This window comes from Ixodes scapularis, unplaced genomic scaffold (assembly GCF_016920785.2).
Source record: "Ixodes scapularis isolate PalLabHiFi unplaced genomic scaffold, ASM1692078v2 ptg002371l_1__unscaffolded, whole genome shotgun sequence".
Lineage (NCBI taxonomy): Eukaryota > Metazoa > Arthropoda > Arachnida > Ixodida > Ixodidae > Ixodes > Ixodes scapularis.
In genome coordinates, this window is record NW_024610243.1 from 228,833 (window position 1) to 249,029 (window position 20,197).

Here is a 20,197-nt window from a genome sequence, read left to right on the forward strand (position 1 = left end):
GCGGCGGCGCTGCGGTCGTTTACGGACTGGAGGATCCGACCGGCTCCGAGCGTTCCGAAGGCCTTTAGCGAGTAGCTTTGTCTTGCGTTTTGGCCATTTCGCGGTACGGCAGCGTGAAGTGGCTCCCATTCTGAACTGGTCTTTACCCCGTGTTTGCTGTCGCTTGTGGCCAATGAAGTGTCATGCCGAATTAGTGTTTAATCGCGTAGCAAATGCAATGAGAGTCGCTCTGGCTGCCCGCTGTATACAGTCTATCCAGAACAGAATAAAAGGTTAAAAAGCGCGAACAAACGAGGACAATAAAGAAACACGGACGACAGGACAGGCGCTTCTCCTGTCGTCCGTGTTTCTTTATTGTCCTCGTTTATTCGCGCTTTTTAACCTTTTATTCAGTAATGGACCAACTAGCCCAAACCCAAGTTTTAATATCCAGAACACGCTTTAGTGGCGCCCTCTCGCGCCGTCGACACGCAGTGCGGCAGTCGTGAGCGCTCGCTGAGCTGACTATCCCTCCTCTAGTTCACGGCCACTCAAGCAACAAAGAACGTCATGAGGGAGGTTATTTTTCGCTTGTTTTTGTAATTTTAATTTCCCTATAACTTTTAAAATAAAGCGAAATTCGAGAGAAAAAGAAGTTACATTACGTTACTACGGTCAGTGCGCTGAGGTTTGGTGCAAATTAAAAAACAGTAAAAAAGTGCTTGCAGGGCCCCCTTAAAAGGATACTTCAACGAAATTTGAAATATTCCCGTCGTGTTCAAAAATAGGTTGAATATGATCCACAATATCCGTAAATGACAATCGCACGTTTGTATTTTGATCCTGGTGGCTGTATATTTCGTTATATACGGCCCACTCTGGCAAGCGCTCGGAGAAGGCCCAGCTTAGAGCACGCGACATCCAACGCAATCGTGACGTAGGTCGTCTCAAGACGAGCAAAGCTACGGCGAGGCTGACGTAGAGAGGATGGCCTAGTCGTTCCAGCCACCGAAGCGGCTGCTTTTGTACGAATTTTGAGTGACGGGTTAATCTTCTATAATCTTCTAGGGGGACAATAGCGACTTCTGCGACACACAAAAGAGATTCTCGGGAAGAGGGAAGTTCCTCCTTCCCCCCTTCTCTCGTCGTGGCCGAAGACGAGACGACCTCCGTCACTAGCTGTCAAGGTTCCTAGACGAGCATTACAAACGAGGCGTTAGCGACATCCACCAGGTGCTCTTTGCTAATCGTTTAATTCGTTTTAAAATTCCTTTTCGAGACTTTTTTTAACAAGATATTGGTATGTTCCATGTGATACTGCTCTTTTGAACACATATAGACCAAAAAAATGAGCACCGAAATTTCGTTGTAGTATCCCTTTAAGAAACTGCTATTTCCGGTCGATTTAAAGAGCCTGGCGTCTCCTTGTTTCACCCTGTAGATATAGTTTAAGGAGAATATTAGGCTGTGTATATTATACAGCACAAACTAGTGGTAAACGCAGCCGACAAAAACTGGTCCGTGCGCCGCGACTCAAACGAACTCGACGCACCATGTGAGACGTCGTCCTGTCTATTTTTTGTCCCTTCTACGTTTTTTATGTTTCTTCTCAAACCCAGTCTCAGGCTAATTCAACATAGAAGACTGATGCTGCCGCCATCTATGTTGTAGAAAAGGTACTGACCTCAACCCGAAACTAGCGCTTTTCTGTTCGGAGCATAGGCATCAACGAGGTTGATAGGCATGATAGGCATACACAAGATAAAGAGCGGACATTGTCATAGGCTCCAGCGGCCCAGATAGCCGGGTGACAGCTAGCGCTCCTAGCGGGCGGCATTAAAGGGATACTACAACGAAATTTCGGCGCTCATTTTTTGGTCTATATGTGTCCAAAAGAGCAGTATCACATGGAACATACCATTATCTTGTTAAAAAAAGTCTCGAAAAGGAATTTTAAAACGAATTAAACGATTAGCAAAGAGCCCCTGGTGGATGTCGCTAACGCCTCGTTTGTAATGCTCGTCTAGGAACCTTGACAGCTAGTGACGGAGGTTGTCTCGTCTTCGGCCACGACGAGAGAAGGGAGGAAGGAGGAACTCCCCTCTTCCCGAGAATCCCTTTTGTGTGTCGCAGAAGTCGCCATTGTCCCCCTAGAAGATTATAGAAGATTAACCCGTCACTCAAAATTCGTACAAAAGCAGCCGCTTCGGTGGCTGGAATGACTAGGCCATCCTCTCGACGTCAGCCTCGCCGTAGCTTTGCTCGTCTTAAGACGACCTACGTCACGATTGCGTTGGATGTCACGTGCTCTAAGCTGGGCCTTCTCCGAGCGCTTGCCAGAGTGGGCCGTTTATAACGAAAAATACAGCCACCAGGATCAAAATACAAACGTGGGATTGTCATTTACGGATATTGTGGATCATATTCAACCTATTCTTGAACACGACGGGAATATTTCAAATTTCGTTGAAGTATCCCTTTAAACACAATCTAGTTCCAATTCGGGTCAAGTTACTTTCGGTTTGGGTTTCGGCGTTTCTGCTCTGGTTTCTCCGGATACCCTTCTCCTTCTTTTTCTCCCCATCTTTCCTTGTTACGTCGCTCCTCGCAACGCTCTCGGGAGCTCTTCAGCCACTGTTTCTTTCCTTCTTTTTTTTTTTTTAATGTTGACGCACTTTTATTTTTGATTTTTATGATATAATCCATGCAAAATGTGTAAAACAAGATTTCCACTTCACAAAACAGATGCGTATATCATCTTTGTTTGTTTTTTCTACTGCAAAACATAGAAGTTACACAACATCCACATTGACTCTGGTGAAACACTTTGGGGTTAACAACAGTAAGTGGTTCGAAAATATTTTATTGGAACACTCGTATATATATGATTTACTTCAGACGCTCTGTATGTTTTATAAGAAACAAATATTAATACTCACAAAAATAAATCAATATGAAGGAGTTCGGCATATCGTACACTTCGTAATAGAGGTTTAGCGGAATCAAGTTGACGAAAAGTTTCCACAGGGAGCACGCTGAATGGCCCATTCGCTTTCACGCTGACTCGGGCTCGAGAAGTCCAGAAATAATTAAGACATCGCTATCATTACCAGTCATAAGAATATAATAAGAGTGCAAAGCACACAGCGAAGGGTACGAATTCCCAATTTCAGGCTATTATAAAACATACGAATTGGCATAGCCTGAAACACACTGCGGGCAAGCCAATACCAAACACTGGGAGCTCTATTCGGAATCTGACAATATTCAACGTTCCTAAACATTCCTCGAAATGCATTTGATCAGAAAGAAAGTATAGCTAAAAGAAAAGCGGCTAAAAAACTAAGACAGTGGACACAAAAGTGGATACATTTTCTTTCTAATATCTATAGCATCTATACACTATTTTCCATAGAAATTCTGTAGAAAGTGGATAAATACTTTTGCAAAAGGGCCGTGATACACGTTTGCTGGGAATAAGGGAAACAAATTTTTCAAGTGAAAGCTGCACCGCTCAATTAATACGCCCTTCTGTTTCTGATTTGTCAACCACCTTTGTTAATACACTATTAACAGTTAAACTTGTCTAGTTGCTTTACTGCAACTGAAGAGTGTAACCAAACTTTGTCCAGGTTTCGGTTAAGAAATCGAACATGCCAACACAAGCGTACTCTGCAAAACATTTTTAAAAACCATTTGTGGCACTCTGAGCAATGCCAAAACTACCCAGACCTGAAATTGTATGATACAAGACAGCACACACTCCTCAAACATGCGCCACGTACTCTATTACGGCAAGAAAGCGATTTTCTAGTTGCTGAATGAAATTAAAGGCAGCCTGGGATGATATATTAGATTCCCGAAGAGCTTTCCAGGCACGTGATATGCTTTAAGCACAAGTAAGTGCTGGTGAGGCCTGGCCAAGCTGTCAGACTCTTCCCTCAGCGGCTGAGAACAGCCACAGCTGTGGGTTGTCAGTTCAAGGAAATGCTTGATAAAATAGCCCCCAACGTAACAAGTGGACGAGTCATCAAATAAGTACGTTAAACCTGATGTCTGATGTCAGCTCAGAAATATCCTCGACTGGCGGGGAGTTATCAATTGGAAGGTATTTCACATTGTCTGCAATTGAACTTTCATGATGCAAACATATTGGCAACTCCTTCAAGAGGTCCAGCCTTGTCATCCTCTACGTTTCCATTGTTCGACAGTTTGAACAATTCCTTTATCCCTATCTGTTTCAGTCCTGAGGTGAACTGATACACCTTTGGGTTTGTATTGCAGCCCTGCATTTGTCATATAGGAACCGTGCGGATCTAATTCAAGCCCCGACCAGGGCGCCCCTAGCGGCAAACGGGTCCGTTGCATCGGGCATCTTCTGCCAGTCGCTGCGTTGGTTGTGCGTTGTAGTGGGTTAGCGCTGTAATTTCTGAGATAGCTATTCCGCACCAAGAAAGCCGCAACAATTGCTGCGTGGTCGGCAAGATCGCGCACGGCACGAAGTGCTACATCGTCCCTTCGAAGCCGTACGAGGCGGAGTACTGCGCGACCTGGGCACGACTTGTGCGTCCATACAGGTTAGTGGTGTTTCTTACCTTCCAGTTCGCGCTTTGTTTAAGCTGCTGACGAATAATACAATTAACTTTTTTTTTTCTTCTAGCGACGATGGAACAGCATCGACACCGACGGCAAACTCTAAAGTATGCAGCAAATACTTCACCGGAATCGAGAAGCGGAATGCGGTCGCCCTCCTAAGCCTACCGTTGGATGTTTCCATCAGCCTACAGGAAGATAGTAAAGAGAATCGCGGAACGGCGCGAAAAAAAATCGCCCAGTTATTGTCAAGCTGATTCAGAAACAAACGTACATAATTACCGCTGTCCACTCAACGCCAACAAAATTTTTTGGCGGGCGCGCTTAATTTTGTTTGCAGAGTACGGCGCTCCGTGACATCCACTTGTCCGTCGAAACGGACCTCCTTCACGTCGCACACGCGGCCAGATTCATGAAACAGTTTTCTCTTCGTCATAGTGGCACCACGGAAGAAGCTTTCTGAATTCGTAACCGCCTTAAACCCCGTCGTAATCACCCCGGGAACACTGTCCGCTGTGCTGCTAGTCGCCACTGCTTCCCCCGATGATTCTGCACCGGCTACCGAAGGAGCTTTCCGGATTCTTAGTCGCCCACTATCCTCTGTGCTGTTCGTTGCTATTACCTCGCGATGATTCTGAGCCGGCGGCACCGGCTTCCGAAGGAACTTTCCGAACACGTAACTGCCTTAAATTCCGTCGTAATCACGACGGGGACACTGTACGCCGTGCTGTTCGTCGCCATTGCTGCCCGATGCTCCTGCGGTGGCTACAGCCAGGTCGCGGCGAACAATAGGCGACCGCCGCGACACGGCCGGCTTGCTCGCCTCCTATAGCCCCAAAAAACGTTCTCAAGTGGGCAGTGCTTAAAGGCTCCCAGAAGTTAAAGGGCAACTCCGCTCAATTCCGAAGATTTCGGGATAATGAGTGATTTCGAATTAAAAAGCCCTAGTAAAAGACACTACGTCGTTTGCTTCGCGAAAAATGGGATATATATTTTTAAATCTAATTTTAAACACGAGCGAAAATAGAAACCGAAACTTCGGCTCCGTCCGGCAACATTGGCCTCGGGCCGCCAAGTACGTGACCATCACGTGGTACGAGATGTCACGTGATCCTCGGCACAACGACGGGTATGATGGGGGCGGGCGTGCGGCAGGCGGTAGTGTCGTCTGCACCGCACTCTTCGCCACGTTTTGGTGTCTACGGCATTCGACGACGTCTGCACAACTGCGGCATAAGTCTGCGACTCTGCGCACGTGGTGTCCATAGTGTGGACGAAACTCCTGAGAGGCAATAATCACAAACGGTGAGACGACGACGGTGGTTGTGACGCGGAAGACGGCGGTAACGGTGGGACCACGGCGGGAGGTTGGTCTGCTCCCAAGAAGCGCGCTGCGCAGGCGCGTACGCCAATCACGTGGACACCGCTGAGCGCCGAGAGGCAACGTTGCTGACGTCATGCGCTACGCTCGATCGGAGAAGTAAAAACAAAGAAAAAGGGGCCATGATGATGACGTTTAGCTCAATGTTGGCTGCGCCCATGCCGTAGCCTTGACTGCGCTGTTGGTTGCGCCTGAATTCGCCCGCTCGAGACAGCCGATTTCGACAACTTGGTGAGTTGCGAAGTTTGCCGGACCGCTTAAGAAACATTTAGACAGAACTGCGTCGTAATATTTGACGTGTGGTCTTCGTAGGCGATACTGAAGAAAACTGCATTATTTTTTCAAAACCAAAAATGAAGCGGGGTTGCCCTTAAAGGGGTTATGCCATGAAAATTAAACGGATAGATTATTCTTGAAATGGAATGCTCATAGGCTACTTAGTATATACACCAAGTTACGAAATTTTTAGAGCTCTGATGATTGCAATATTCAATTTACGAATTTTTATAATTTTCATCTGGCGATCAGGCAACACTGCTCAAGTTAGTCACACCATGGTGTACATAAACCACGTGACCATGAACACTCTCTCATTCTAGGCGCCCCCATGATCGCCCAAGCTCTTCTCGTCGCGGTACGAACAAAACCGCTCAAACAGCTCGGTAAACTGAAAGCTAATGGGGAATAGACTACTTCCATAAAGCCCTGCATGCAACACGGCGCGCGTTTCACTCTGGGAACTAGTTGGCCAGGGAGGAGGGTGGCATGGTTTCGGTTTCGATCGACACGTCGACAAGAGATTATTTTCTGGTCCCGAGAGCGTCATTTGTGGTCTCTAAACTAACCTAAATGGTCATACCTCGAAGCTTTAGCACAATCCCGAGACGTATAGCTTGTCTTAACACATGTTTGTTGTATTTTTGTAATTGAGCCTTCCTGTTAGCGTTCCAGTCGAGGTATGTGGACGAGCCAGTGCTGGGATTCTCGACGCTGCGAAGCTCGGGTGCTCGGGAATCTTGCTTGTGTACGAATCAACAAGCTGTCAACCAATAAGTATGCCTACATCGAGCTCGCGCCTTTACATTAGTGTTTTTGATCAGGAAGTTTGCTTGGTGCGTCCATAAACGAAATATTACTTTTTGCAATTACTGTTTTTCTTAATGTGCCTGAGTATGCGAGGTAAAACTCGGAGGTGCCATTGAAAAGCTCAATTTTAACACACTTATCTCTGATCTGTACTGACCCGCAGCACTGCACGAAGTGAAGTCCCCACCCGCTTGCATTCCACTAATATTCAACATCGCGTATGCGCATAAAGTTATCCTGCAATCATAGTCGAATTCGCGCATACAGGCCGTTTTAAGAATGCAAAAGTCGAGCACTTGTGTGAAGAATGTCGCACCGTTCGCCGGCAGTGCGTCAGACGGGCATGAACCCCTATGCGCACCGCATTGGGGTTCATGCATGCCCGTCCGGCGCACGGTACGACATTCTCCAGACAAGTGCTCGAACGAATTCAAAGCGCATTTGACGGCTGCTAATGGCCATAATATTTGTTATGTGATTGCTTTCTTCCTGCCTGAGTATGCCGAGATAATTTCAGACACACCGTTCCCGGCACAGATCTCGGGCGTCAGTAAAAGCTCGTCCAAAAAGGCTTAGCGAGGTGTAGGGGACACTTGTTAGGGCCTCCGTCGTAGCTAGCCGAACGCAGCGTTTGCGAAAAGTTAATCTTCTATCAGCATAAAATTCTAGTGGGAGATATATGATGACACGAGGAAGACATCATAGTAACTTTTGTGCAGTAGTGAGGTCGAATTTATTGCGTTTCCTTAAAAGTTCATGCGCAAACGCTGGCCTCAACTTTGATACCCTGTGAGGATGCGGCTTGCTTTTCGCCCAATGAAGTAACGAGAAGCGGACGTTTGGCAAACAAAATGCGTGTAAGGCTCCAGACGAACAAATTTCAGTTGTAGGTCACTGGTACTAAACGGGATTACTGACATTGAGCTCAAAGATGCACTCGTGGGGTGAGGTGACCAAGCCACGACTTACTACGTTCGCATACGCACGCACACTATCCGGTGTTTCGGGAACCAAGGAAAGTGCCCCGGTCTTCGTTTTGTATCGCTCGAGAATGAGTCTATTGCACGTTCGTGAAAAGTCAGATAAGCGAAAACGCAAGCAGCGCGTTTGGTCGCGGCGTGATAGCATGAGATGAAGCTGCTCAGTCGAAACCGAAACCGAGTGGCCAACTAGTTCCCAGAGTGCACTGCGTTCTATTTCGCCGCGATGGGGCGCGTCGGTTTTGGAAGAAGTCCATTGTAGTAGACCGTTCCCGCAGCCCGCTAAGCACCCGGATAGCGCTCCGTAATCCGCCACAAGACCTAGAACTATGCAGACAAGGCTGGCGGCGCGCATGCGCAGCTGCGGCGTTTTCTTCGGGGATACCGTAGCGGAGGAAAAAACGGTCTACTACAATTCCCTATTCTCGCTCTCGCCCCCCGGCCGGTTGACCTTCCAGCCTGCATGCGCCTGCGAGACATTCCCGGACGACGGTGACCACGGCGAACTCGTCGTCGCTGGAACTCGTCGCCAGCGGGTTGCAGTCAAAATGAACAGCTTCCAACATCTCTTGATTACAATCACTCTCATCGCTGCTGCGATCAATGTCGAACACTTCGACAAGGCGATCGATGCCGTAGACGTAATCGTCACAGACCGGATGCTGGAAACGTGGAAGGTAAACGAGGAAGCTGAGGCTCGATACGCCAAGAGAGCGAAGTCTGTGAGTGCGTGCAATTAGACACCACGCTGGAGGCTGGCTACGTCATCACCCTCCAGGTCCGGCCGGATCTGCCCCTCCGAGGGGCCCGCATATAAATCGATTTATCCACGAAACTATCGCGCCTTTTTCAAAACAAATTTAGCAGGATTATAGGAACATACAATGGGTCCTAGCAGTATAGTTATGTAATATTTTATTTTTGGCGTGTCATAACCCTTTTAAAGAGGGTCCCTACGTGAAGGTAGGTATGGGGGGGGGGGGGGGTTGACGAGATGTATTGGATGCACACAAAATAACGTCTACTGCTGACTCTGACCACGCTGAACCTGCAACCCTCAAATTGCTAATCCCCAAATGTCACATCACTGGAAACAAGCTATTTTATTGCAAGATATGATTTTGATTTAACTAATGCTAGGGCTGTGGAGGTGGGTCTCAGACCATCCGTTAAAATCAGTGGGGGGTGCAAGACCCCCTGAGACCCCCAGACTTTAAGCCCTGCAAGTGGGTCTTGCTACAGGCGTCCTGTAAGTAAGAACTTAAAGTCATGGCATAAATCTAGAAGGAGATGCTGGCAGTGGTTTTTGCACTGTGCAAATTTCATCAGTACACCTTTGGTCGCCATACGAGAGTCATCACGGACCACAAGCCTCTACAGTTAATCTCTGGCAAGCAACTAGATCAGGTCCCCAGACGACTGCAAGGAATGCTCCTCCAGACTCAAAGGTATGACATTTTAGGTGTTTGCATTAGAGAGAGGGACCTAAAATGACTTTGGATCAAGAAATGGTATCAATTATAATTAATTCTATTTGTTGATCCAAAGTCATTTTAGGTGTTTGCATGAGAGAGAGAGAGAGGGACCTAAAATGACTTTGGATCAGAAATGAAATTAATTATAATTATTCCATTTGTTGACACAAAGTCATTTTAGGTGTTTCCAATAGAGAGAGGGACCTAAAATGACTTTGGATCAAGAAATGAAATTAATTATAATTAATTCCGTTTGTTGTTCCAAAGTCATTTTAGGTGTTTGCGTGAGAGAGAGGGTTTGCGATGGTCGACGCCTGATTCATTTTCGCATTCGGTCGTGATCATCTGCTATTCTAACTAAAATTCAACAAGTAATGTGTTAATCTTACAAAACGATTGCCACAACAAAATGTAAAGAGTATACATATACTTTTTATCACATTCCATGCAAGTAAAAGTATGATCTCTTTTATTTCGGTTTTACTACTTTCTCAGACATTTGACTTGCTGCCTTGCCTCTAGGATTTCGCTCAATCAATGTATCCAGAGCTACTAGTCTTTTCTTTTTCTTTTTGCTTGTTTTTTGGATTTTTTTTTAATTGTCACAACTGCAGTTTTTATTAATCCTAAAAAGGTGTTTCTTGTTATTTAAAGGAATCGCAGCAAGAGCGTTATTTAAAAACAGATAAAATTGTAAATTCTGGGGCAAGGATGCTTGTTTCGGCTCCGTTTGTGTGAAAGCCATACCGATGCTGTTACCTTGGTTTCCTTTTAATGAACATTATGAAATGATTGTATTAACGCGTTAACTTGCGTTGATCTTATTTTTCTTCCTGGTGTTTCGATTGAACGGGTGGGACTAACAGTAAAAACCGTGTAAGGCGCAGTAGTGCAAGTGAATGATTTCCTAAAAAGGATCACAGTTAAAAAATAAGACACGCGCAAAATACAAAAAAAAAAAGATGTCCGTAGCGCGATTTGAACCCGGAAATTTCGCGCCGCGATGACAAGTACCGGCGCTTTAACCTCTCGACCACAACAAATCTTTTTTTTCTTTAATGTATGGAAATTTTTACAAGTGACATAACATGTTGATACTTATGGTATATACAGTTATAGAACATTCACTTTCACACCTTATTTCCATACCAATGTCACGCACACACACCTTAAATATGGCATCTTGTACATGTGGCCAGTGGATGTGATAAATTTAGACACAGCAATTGCATCGACGAGTGTAACACAATGGTCACAGAAGGATATATCGTCAATAGAGCATTCAGAAATCTGGGAGACCCAGACATGCATCGAACAGGGCAAACCACTCCGGTTAGCTGTGAGGTGAAGCGTATACGCTCCTCACTTGCGCTACCAGTTCTAGAAAAAGAGATTTTGTCGTACGGGGTTTTTCTGCATGTCTGTCGATCATGCGACATTTCCATAGACTATGAAGTCCCAACAGAGCGAACATGTCGTACGGGACGGTTTCGTTTTCAGCGAACGGGAGGAAGCGGAGACTGTAGTCATTAGAGAGTTTTAGTAGATCGTTCCCATGACTCCGATAACGATATCCCGATACTCCGCCACCGCCTCCCTTGCGCATGCATAGTATCGTTATCGGGGCTATAGGAGGTATCGGAACGATCTACTAAAACTCTCTATTAAGAATTAGATCTTTTTTTAGCGTGCGTTGTAGAACATCCCAAAACAAAAACGCGTCGTTGCAATAAATAAAACAGTGCTCTATGGTCTCTGGCTTGTTACAGAGTCTGCAATTAACAGTCCACCGTACAAATATTGCTTTTTCCTGGAGGTAAGTTTTTACTGGTAGGGTTGATGTATGCAATTTGAAGAAGAACGTCTTGGTTGCGGGAGGCACGCCCATTTTCTTGACTCTTTTGAGAACATCATTGATGGGTTCTAGCGTGAAACGGGTACGATAGAGTGGTAGTGAAAACAAGCTTTCCGTAATATTCCTTGACAGTGTCTTCCTGGACACGCTAAACAAATATTCCAATGAAAACCGTGTTTTCAGAAAATTTAAGGTATCGACAACTTCCTTTAAAAATCCCCAGGGCCTATTTTTTGACGTTTCGCCCGTTGAAACAACAATATAACTTAAACTCTCAGCAAGGCGTGATTTGAGTATGACTCTAAGGAACTCGTGATTGGCATTTTTAAAGAAAAAGAATCTTGACACTAACTGGCGGACAAATATGTGACATAGTCCTAAACCACCGGATTCGAGAGGGAGGAATAGGTTGTCCCTTTTAACACGTTCCCACGTTGAGCACCATATCAAAGTGGCGAATATTCTATGGAATTTTTGGATGTCTGTTCGAGCACAATGAAGCACTTGAAGAACGTACATAAGCTTTGAAGCGAGGAATATATTACAGACGCTTGCTCTAGTAAAGATGGAAATGTCTCTACCCTTCCACGCATCAGCCTTCCTTTTCAGTGTGGTCGCAAGGGCGGACCAGTACGTCGAGCTACTACGAATTTGTGAGAGCGGTACTCCAAGATATGTGATCGGACCCTGATTCCACTCTATCCCTGCAAAAAAAACGAGGTTTTGTGGCCCAGGAACCGCACCAGAATCCGTTGCATTTGGATGGATTCACTGAAGCCCCAGTGACTGCGCAGTAACGCGCTGTTTGATCAAGCGCTTTCTCGACACTCTTCTTGTCAACGCAAAAAAATCCAACATCGTCTGCGTATGCGAGGACTTTTACCTCGACATTTTCCACAGAGTACCCACGAATACATTCTATTTTCAGGATGCTGAGGCATAAGGGCTCTAAATACAATGCAAAGAGGAGGGGAGATAGAGGGCAGCCCTGCCTTACCGAAGATTTGATCTTAATTTCATCAGAAAGTGTGTTATTGATTTTCAGTCTTGTCGAACTATGCATGTAGCAAAGTCGAATACATTCCAAAAGTGTCTCTCCCAGGTTTACGTGCTCAAGAAGGGCAAATAGAAATGAATGACTCACGCGATCAAAGGCTTTTGTAAGGTCTATTTGTACAAGTGCAACCTGGTCATTACTGTCTGACACAGACTCTAGGACGGAACGGGCAACATGTATGTTCGTTTGAATAGATCTGCCCCGTATCCCACAAGTTTGGTGCTCACCTACCAGCTTTTCTATTACGCACTGAAGTCTTTCATTGAGAACTTTAGCGTAAATCTTATAATCTACGTTGCAGAGAGATATTGGTCTATAGTTTTCCATCTTTTTAAGCATTTCAGGATCTTTTGTTTTTGGCAGCAATACCGTGTGTCCACGGTAAAATGAAGGGGGAAGAGTTTTCTGAATGTAGGATTCTTCAAATATAGCGAGTAAAACAGGAGATATAATGTCTTGGAACCTTTTGTAAAATTCACCGCTTAGTCCGTCAGGTCCTGGTGTTTTCCCATTTGGGAGAGATTTAATGGCGGCCTTAATTTCGTTTAATGTTATGGGGCCTTCAATTAAAAGCCGATCTTCCTCGTCAAGTTTTGGCATCTCCGTTAGTAGCTGTTCGATCTCAGTCTTGCATTTTGTGGGTATTACTGTTCCAAATATATTTGTATAGAAGTGGTGAAAAGATTTGACTATTTCAGTTGCGTCGGTGAGTATCAAACCACCTTTGTTAATTTCTACTATTTCCTTTGACAGCGCGTTACGTCTTTCGTCGTCCAAAGATCTTTTGGTAGCTTGTTCGCCGAGGAGAAAGCGTTTCTTCCGCGAGTGAATTAATGCTCCGCGGTACCTTTCGGTTTCATACTTTTGAAGCTGGGCTCGTACTATGTTAAACTTCGTCGCTGTACGCGCCTGGGTTTAAGCATTCAAGCTCGTGAAGGGTTACTAAATTTTTAAAAAGGTCGCGCTGCTGTCGTTTGCTTATATATGATGCAATTGTAGCGCGTTCGATTGCGATGTTTTTTGCGTCTTGTTTGAAACTATCCCATTTTGCAAAGATGTGCATGTCAATGTTTTGCAATGTATTCGACAAAAGTAAGGAGATGCTAGTTGAAAATTGCTCATCACTTAGAAGCCTCAGGTTGAGCTTCCAGTGTTCCCACTGCTGATGAACACCTTGGAGTTTGCGCGGCCCAAAGCAGACTGATACCAGGCAGTGATCAGAAAAGAAAACTGGTTTGACTTGGTAATTGCTCATTGAATTGATCATATCACCTGAGACATATATTCTGTCTAATCGTGCGTGAGATGTTCCTTGGAAATGGGTGTAGCGTATCGATTCACCTTTTTTATAAGCTACATCAACAAGGTTATGGTCTTGAAGCGTGCTCCGTAGAGCGGCGGCACTTCCGTCATACCTAGTTTGTGACACCGATCGGTCGTCTGCACTGCAAACGCAGTTAAAATCTCCTATCGCAACTATTGTTCTATTTGTGTCGAAAAGCGGCGAAACTAGTTCATAGAATGATGTTCTTTCTCTAGGGGTATTTGGAGCATACAGGCAGATAAAGCGCCAATTTATCTGCCTAAAACAAATGTCGCAGGAAATAAGCCGCCCTTCTAGGTCATTTAGAATAGAAACTGATGATAACTCAAGCTGCTTACGAAAAAAAAGACAACATCCGGCGGAGACTCCTTTGGCTTGGCTAACGCAGATTTCGTAATCCTTAAGAAAAGGTTCTAATGCGTCCGTGATGCCTTCATCTGTAGACAATTTTGTCTCCTGTATTGCCGCAACGTCCACTTTCTCTTTTTCGAAAAGACGCAACAGCTGAAACTGCTTCCTTCTAGACCCTAAACCTCTTACATTTAGCGTTAGAATATGTAATGGAAGGGCGGGATACATCAGGACATTTTAGTGGTTGTTCTCTGTACCCTTATTAAGGTTCCCCAGTAGCTTGGAGTATGGCTTGTGCCGCACCCCTGCCGGCTGGCGGTCTTTCTTGGACCTCTTGGAAGGGAGCTCGTCGGCAGAGGAACTTTTGGTCGGGAGGGGCGTTGAGGTTCCTTCTGGTTCATCGGATGGTCTCAATGTCTCAGACGCAGGTACGATGGTGGTGGGTTCCACGTCTACCTCGTCATGCTCTTCGTCACACACTGTATCCACTTCGCCGACAATCGTTGACTCTGATGATGAGGATGACGCGCCGTCCTCGTCAGGCGGAGGTAGCTCCGAGAGGCCCCCAGGGCCATCCTTGCATTCATTGATGGCAGGTGCTGCTCTTGGGTGCTCCTGTTCCGCGAACTTTTCAATCGTTGATGCCGGTGGTGTGTGCCCCGATGCGTCAAGGACCTCCGTGACATCCATAAGCAGCTCGCTTTATTCTTCGGCCTCCTGGGTTCTCGGTCCAAGGAGCTTACTTGCATACGTTGTGACGCAAGTATCAGTCGTGTGTCCGTACCGTCCACATTTAAAGCAGCGGGGGGTCTTGCACTGGCGGCGTACATGCCCCACTCTGTTACACCTGAGGCATAGAGGTGGGCGTCCTGGCACGAGTAGGAGGCACTGGCATCCAAAAATCTTCAGGAGATGTGGCACCTTCTCAATCGTGATGTCGTCGTGAAGTGTGATGTTCACTTCTCTGTTTAAAGTGTCCATATGTTTCATGCCGGGGCATCTCCATTTCTCCCGGCTCATGCTCCGCACGGTTCCGTAGGCCTGGAGGGCCTCAGCGACGCGTCGGTCTTCAAGATGGTCTGGTAGCCAAATTATTTTTATCTTGATGTCGCGAGTGTCTGGGTCTATAACCAGACATTTTCGTCCTTTCACGAGAAGTTCTCTTTGTTGACACAGCTTCACTTTTGCGAGCGCGTTTGTGCAGGTGACCATCCAAATGTGACTCATTTGGTATTGTCCGGTTGCCTTTACATCTTGGAGATCTATTACGTCTTTGAGGGCGTCGCGAAAGTCTGGCGCTGAGTAAGGCCTATCGCTTATGTCTGCATGCAGGAATACGGAGTTTAAAATCAGGTTGCCTGTTGGAAAACGGGGAACGATTACCTTGTAGTCGGTTGTACTGTTGTCAGACGATACGGGGTTAACTCGACCAGTGGCCGATACGGTGTTTCCACCAGACATCATAATCCTTGCTGCCGTTCCGAACGGCTTCTTCTTCCTCCCTCCTCGACCACAGTAAAAAGTGCATAGCGCAGCGCCGGCGGAGGTATATAAATATAATGCTTCCGCTTTTATCTCGTGTTTTTTTTATTTATTTTGGCTCCTATTTACCCTCCCTGACCGTAACTTTACCTGCCGCTCCTACAGTATAAAGGGGCGGTCAATTAGACTCCTGTTGAAAGTCCCTGCAATAAGTTTCTGCGAGCGAAATTAGGCTTTTGTGCTTGAAGCGATGCGGATCTCTCCGCTATTAGGCAGGGACGCTAGGTACTTCCTTGTCCCCGTGAAGCTGGTCACGTGACGTAGAAATCCCTCCTGGCCGCAGTCGCGGCCGCAGCCGCAAGATGAGCAAACCGGCCCAGCCTCGTACCTGCTCCACGAGTGGTAACTTCAGCGCACTGTTTCACTTTTCACGCGCTTAACGTCTTTTTAAAAATTTCTGATTTAGGGGTTTTGAACGACGCTCAGCAAATTTGTAATTGGAACCATATGACTGTTTTCACTAATTAAAAAGTTAATTAACAAATTTTAATTAATCAGCCGACTTATCGCAAAGATTAGCCACCCCCATAATGTCTCCCTGGGCATATAACTCACTCGCACAAACCGCATAAGTGTACCTTTTATGGCTTTTTTAAAAACAGATCTGTTAGAATAATAAAAAAATGAATAAACGTATATATATATATATATATATATATATATATATATATATATAAGCTCCAAAGACAATCTAATCTACAAACCTGCAGAAAAAGGCGACGCAATAGTTGGCATGAAAAGGTAAGATTACCTCGATCAAGGATTCAGACAGTTAAATGACGAATCATTTTACCATGAATGGGCAACTGATCCCACTCAAATGTTCAAGTCTGTCATTTTGCAAAAAGTTATTAATCTGAATAAAACCGAAAAAATTACAAAAGAAGTCTTTAGCGCTGTAAGACCATCCCATTCCAAGCCTGACCGTTTCTATTTATTTCCTAAGATACACGAAATCAACGATCCAGTGCGACCCATAGTGTCAGGAGTCAGTACATTTACTGAACGTATATCAAGTCTTGTTGATACCGCCTTGTCAAAGAGATTCCTCCGATATTCCCCTCGTTCGTGAAGGATTCTAACCACTTTCTGCAGGAAATCGCCCCTACTGGACATTCTCAACAATTCTTTCCTCGTTACACTTGATGTGGCTTCGCTGTATACCAACGTACCTCACAAGAATAAAATCGTGGCAGAGGTTTAAGCGTATGAAAAGGCTAATCGCAAACTTGGTATAGACGGAGATGTCATTTCGACACTAATTAAGCTAGTCTTGCAATACAACCACTTTGAATTTGAGAACAAGCACTACCCACAGATCAGTGGAACTGCCACAGGGACTAAGATGGCTTCCAATTACTCGAACATATTCATGGCACAACTGGAAACCAACTTTCTCTCCAAACACCTATTCGACTGTTGTTTTAGAAACGCTATATTGACGACATATTTATGAATTGGACTGACACTGAGGGCGAACTATTGGAATTCATCCTCGCCTTTAATTTCGCTTACCCGTTTATAAAATTCACCCATTTTGTATTATAGAGCTGTATAAACGTTCTGGATGTTACTCTCAGAATCACTGACAAGAGCCTAAGCGCGAAGCTTTATAGGGAACCAACTGATAGACAACTGTACCTCCACTTTAACAGTTGCCAGCCTAGGCACTGCAAGACGAGTTTTCCTTGTTCTCAAGGACACATATTTAAACGGATTCGCTAAAACAGTGGCGATTTCGAACAGAATGCAGCGGAACTGAAACTCGTACTGACACAGCAGAAGTATCCGACAAACGTAATTGACGATGCCGTGAGCAGGGCGAGGCACTTGCACCGTACAGATCTAATAAACAAACGGAAAGAACGTACAATAGAAAACAAGCAATTTAACCTAATCTTGACGTACGCAAAAAATCTTCCGAACATCAACAACATCCTGCGCAAACACTACAATATTTTATCACAGAGCGAATGCCTGAAAGAAATATTTTCCGCCGCAACTCGCGTAGTCGTCCGACGTGGGAGGAATCTCAGACATGCACAAGTTACTCAAAAGAAGTAATTAGGTCATGTTACTGAATATTGGCCTCAAACGTAATTTGAGTAGACTAGAAGTTACTCAAATGTAAAGTAATTGAGTAAATGACTAACTAGCGTAACGAAGTAGCGAATTATTTTTGAAGTTACTTTTATATTTTTTATAGCAACACGAAAATATATAAATATTTTGATTCGTTAGTGAAATTCTGCTAGCCAAATAAAAAGCGACTTGTGTTTTCACATAAATTCTTTCATAGCTGGTTCTGCTTCTGTGCGATAAATTGTTTTGTCCTTTTTGTTTTTTGGTCAGAGATGTACTGCAGATGTATCGTTTCTACTTTGAGGTTTAGCGCTGGCTGAGTTTGATTTTGCAGACAGCGTTTGCTTGTTCACAAAGTCACAGTCAAATTGGACGTTTTAGTGATTTATACAGCGTAATTTATACAGCGTAGATTTATACAGTCTGCCAGGATGAGGCGACACTGGTTTACACTGTAGATGAGCAATTTTACCAGTGCAGTACGACTGCTAACCTGTGGTCTTTAAAGTGCTCACGCAGTAGTGATACACGACCGCACGGCAGTACGATGCTCATCCAGAGCGAAACGGGCAGGGGTAGGGCTCGAACCCAGGATCTCTGGGTTCTGCAGCGCGAGCTTTGGCTCCACGTGCGTCGAGCTGGGTGTGTGCGTTAGCCCACTCGGCCACCGATACTTTTTTTTTTCTTTATTGCCGCATTTTTTACATTGTCAAATAGGCAGGCATATCGCTCAAACAATAGGAAACAGAGCAAGGCTAAACTAAACCAGTCCGAAGTGACTGGCGTCGGAGGCTAAAATTGTTTCATGGACAAAAGTACCTCAATGCGCGGAAGCCACACAGGCTCGCACTTCTGTGCTCTGTTGACTTCAACTAACAAAGCTACACTTTCACGAAAATATTCCCGCGGCTCCCGTACATTATTGTCAGCGTTGTTCACAGCCATTCGGGACTTCCAAATACTGTGCAGACCCAACAGCATAACCAGATCAAAGGGGAAACCTTTCTCGTTTTTACCCGATAGATAATGGATTCCATGCGCGTCTAGAGGGAGGTCCTTTTTCAGGGTACGTTGGCGGACGTCCCAGAAGAAGATCCCATCCCAGCACTCAAGAAACACGTGTTCGACCGTCTCTGGCTTCTTGCATAAAAAGCAGTGATCCCCCCACGGTACAAAAAGTCACCTCTTGTTTAGCCATGTCTTGACCGGCAGTGTACCTGAATGTAATATAAAGAAGAAAGTCTTGGTGCCTGCGGGTACCGCCATACGCTTAACGCGCTTCAAGACATCTTCCCCTGGGCCTGCACAGTATAAGGCTCTGTATAGAGGTACAGGATACACAGTATCGCACACAGCCTTATACAATCTTTTCCGAGGAACCTCACTCAAATACTCAACTGAAAAACGAGATAACAGAAATTTACATGAGGCAACGACTACCTTTGAATACCCATGAATACCACCCGACATCGAAGACGTGGAAACAATCAACTCAGGCAACCCGCTTGCAACTCTCACTTGACAAACGGTGCGCAAAAAGGGGTCACTTATGCCCCGAAAATACATGAACCAATTAACAACCTGGCGTAAAAGCAAATGCGAGAAACTAAGCCCCCCAATGCGTACGCGCCGCAAAAGATTCGTCCTATTTGATCGCTCCTGAGTGGAGCCCCAAATAAACACTGAAAATACCCTGTGCAATTTCTGCACATTTACCCGCGAGCAATGCAAAACTTGTAGAACGTACCACAGTTTACTGACAAAAAACAAATTGCAAACTGTGGCCCGTGCAAAAATAGGCAGATCACACCTCCGACTTCTTTCTACTCTTTCGCGAAGCTCCACAACCTGCCGGCGCCAATAGGGTTCCCTATCGCAATAATTTTCCAGAGGCACTCCCAAATATTTTACGGGGCTGGTCACCCACTGCATGTTGGCAAACGAACAAGGAGTAGAGCTCCACTCTTCATGCCAAAATCCCAGGCACTTGGCCCAGTTAACAGAGCTGCCACTGACTTCGCAAAAAACGTTTAAGCGTGTGAACGACCTGAACAATACTTTCGCGGTTCAAACAAAACATTGCAATATCATCAGCATACGCTAACACTTTAACTTTGGTCGCATGAAGCTTAAAACCACCGATAGTACTGTTTTTAAAAATACTAATGCAAAAGAATTCTAGGTAAATGCAAAAAAAAAAAAAAAAGTGGTGACAAAGGACACCCTTGGCGGACGGATCGATTCACTTTTATACGTTTTCCAACCGACTTGTTCACCATAAGTCTCGACGAGCGACAGTTGTACGCCATGCTGACACCTTCGCGGATAACAGCGCCGACGTTTACATGATCGAGAATGGTTAAAAGCAGGTCGTGAGGCACGCGGTCAAAAGCCTTTTCCACATCACGGCCGGACTGGAAGCGCGTGCTCTCTTTCTCTTCATACGGCCTTTGCAATCGGGACAATCACCACCTCCCGCCGCTATTCGCGGG

General features: G+C 45.3%; 1 pseudogene; it reads right to left on the reverse strand.

Moving 5' to 3' along the window:
• Positions 1-14,318: 14,318 nt before the first annotated feature.
• On the reverse strand, positions 14,319-15,545 carry LOC121047225 (annotated as a pseudogene).
• Positions 15,546-20,197: the final 4,652 nt, after the last annotated feature.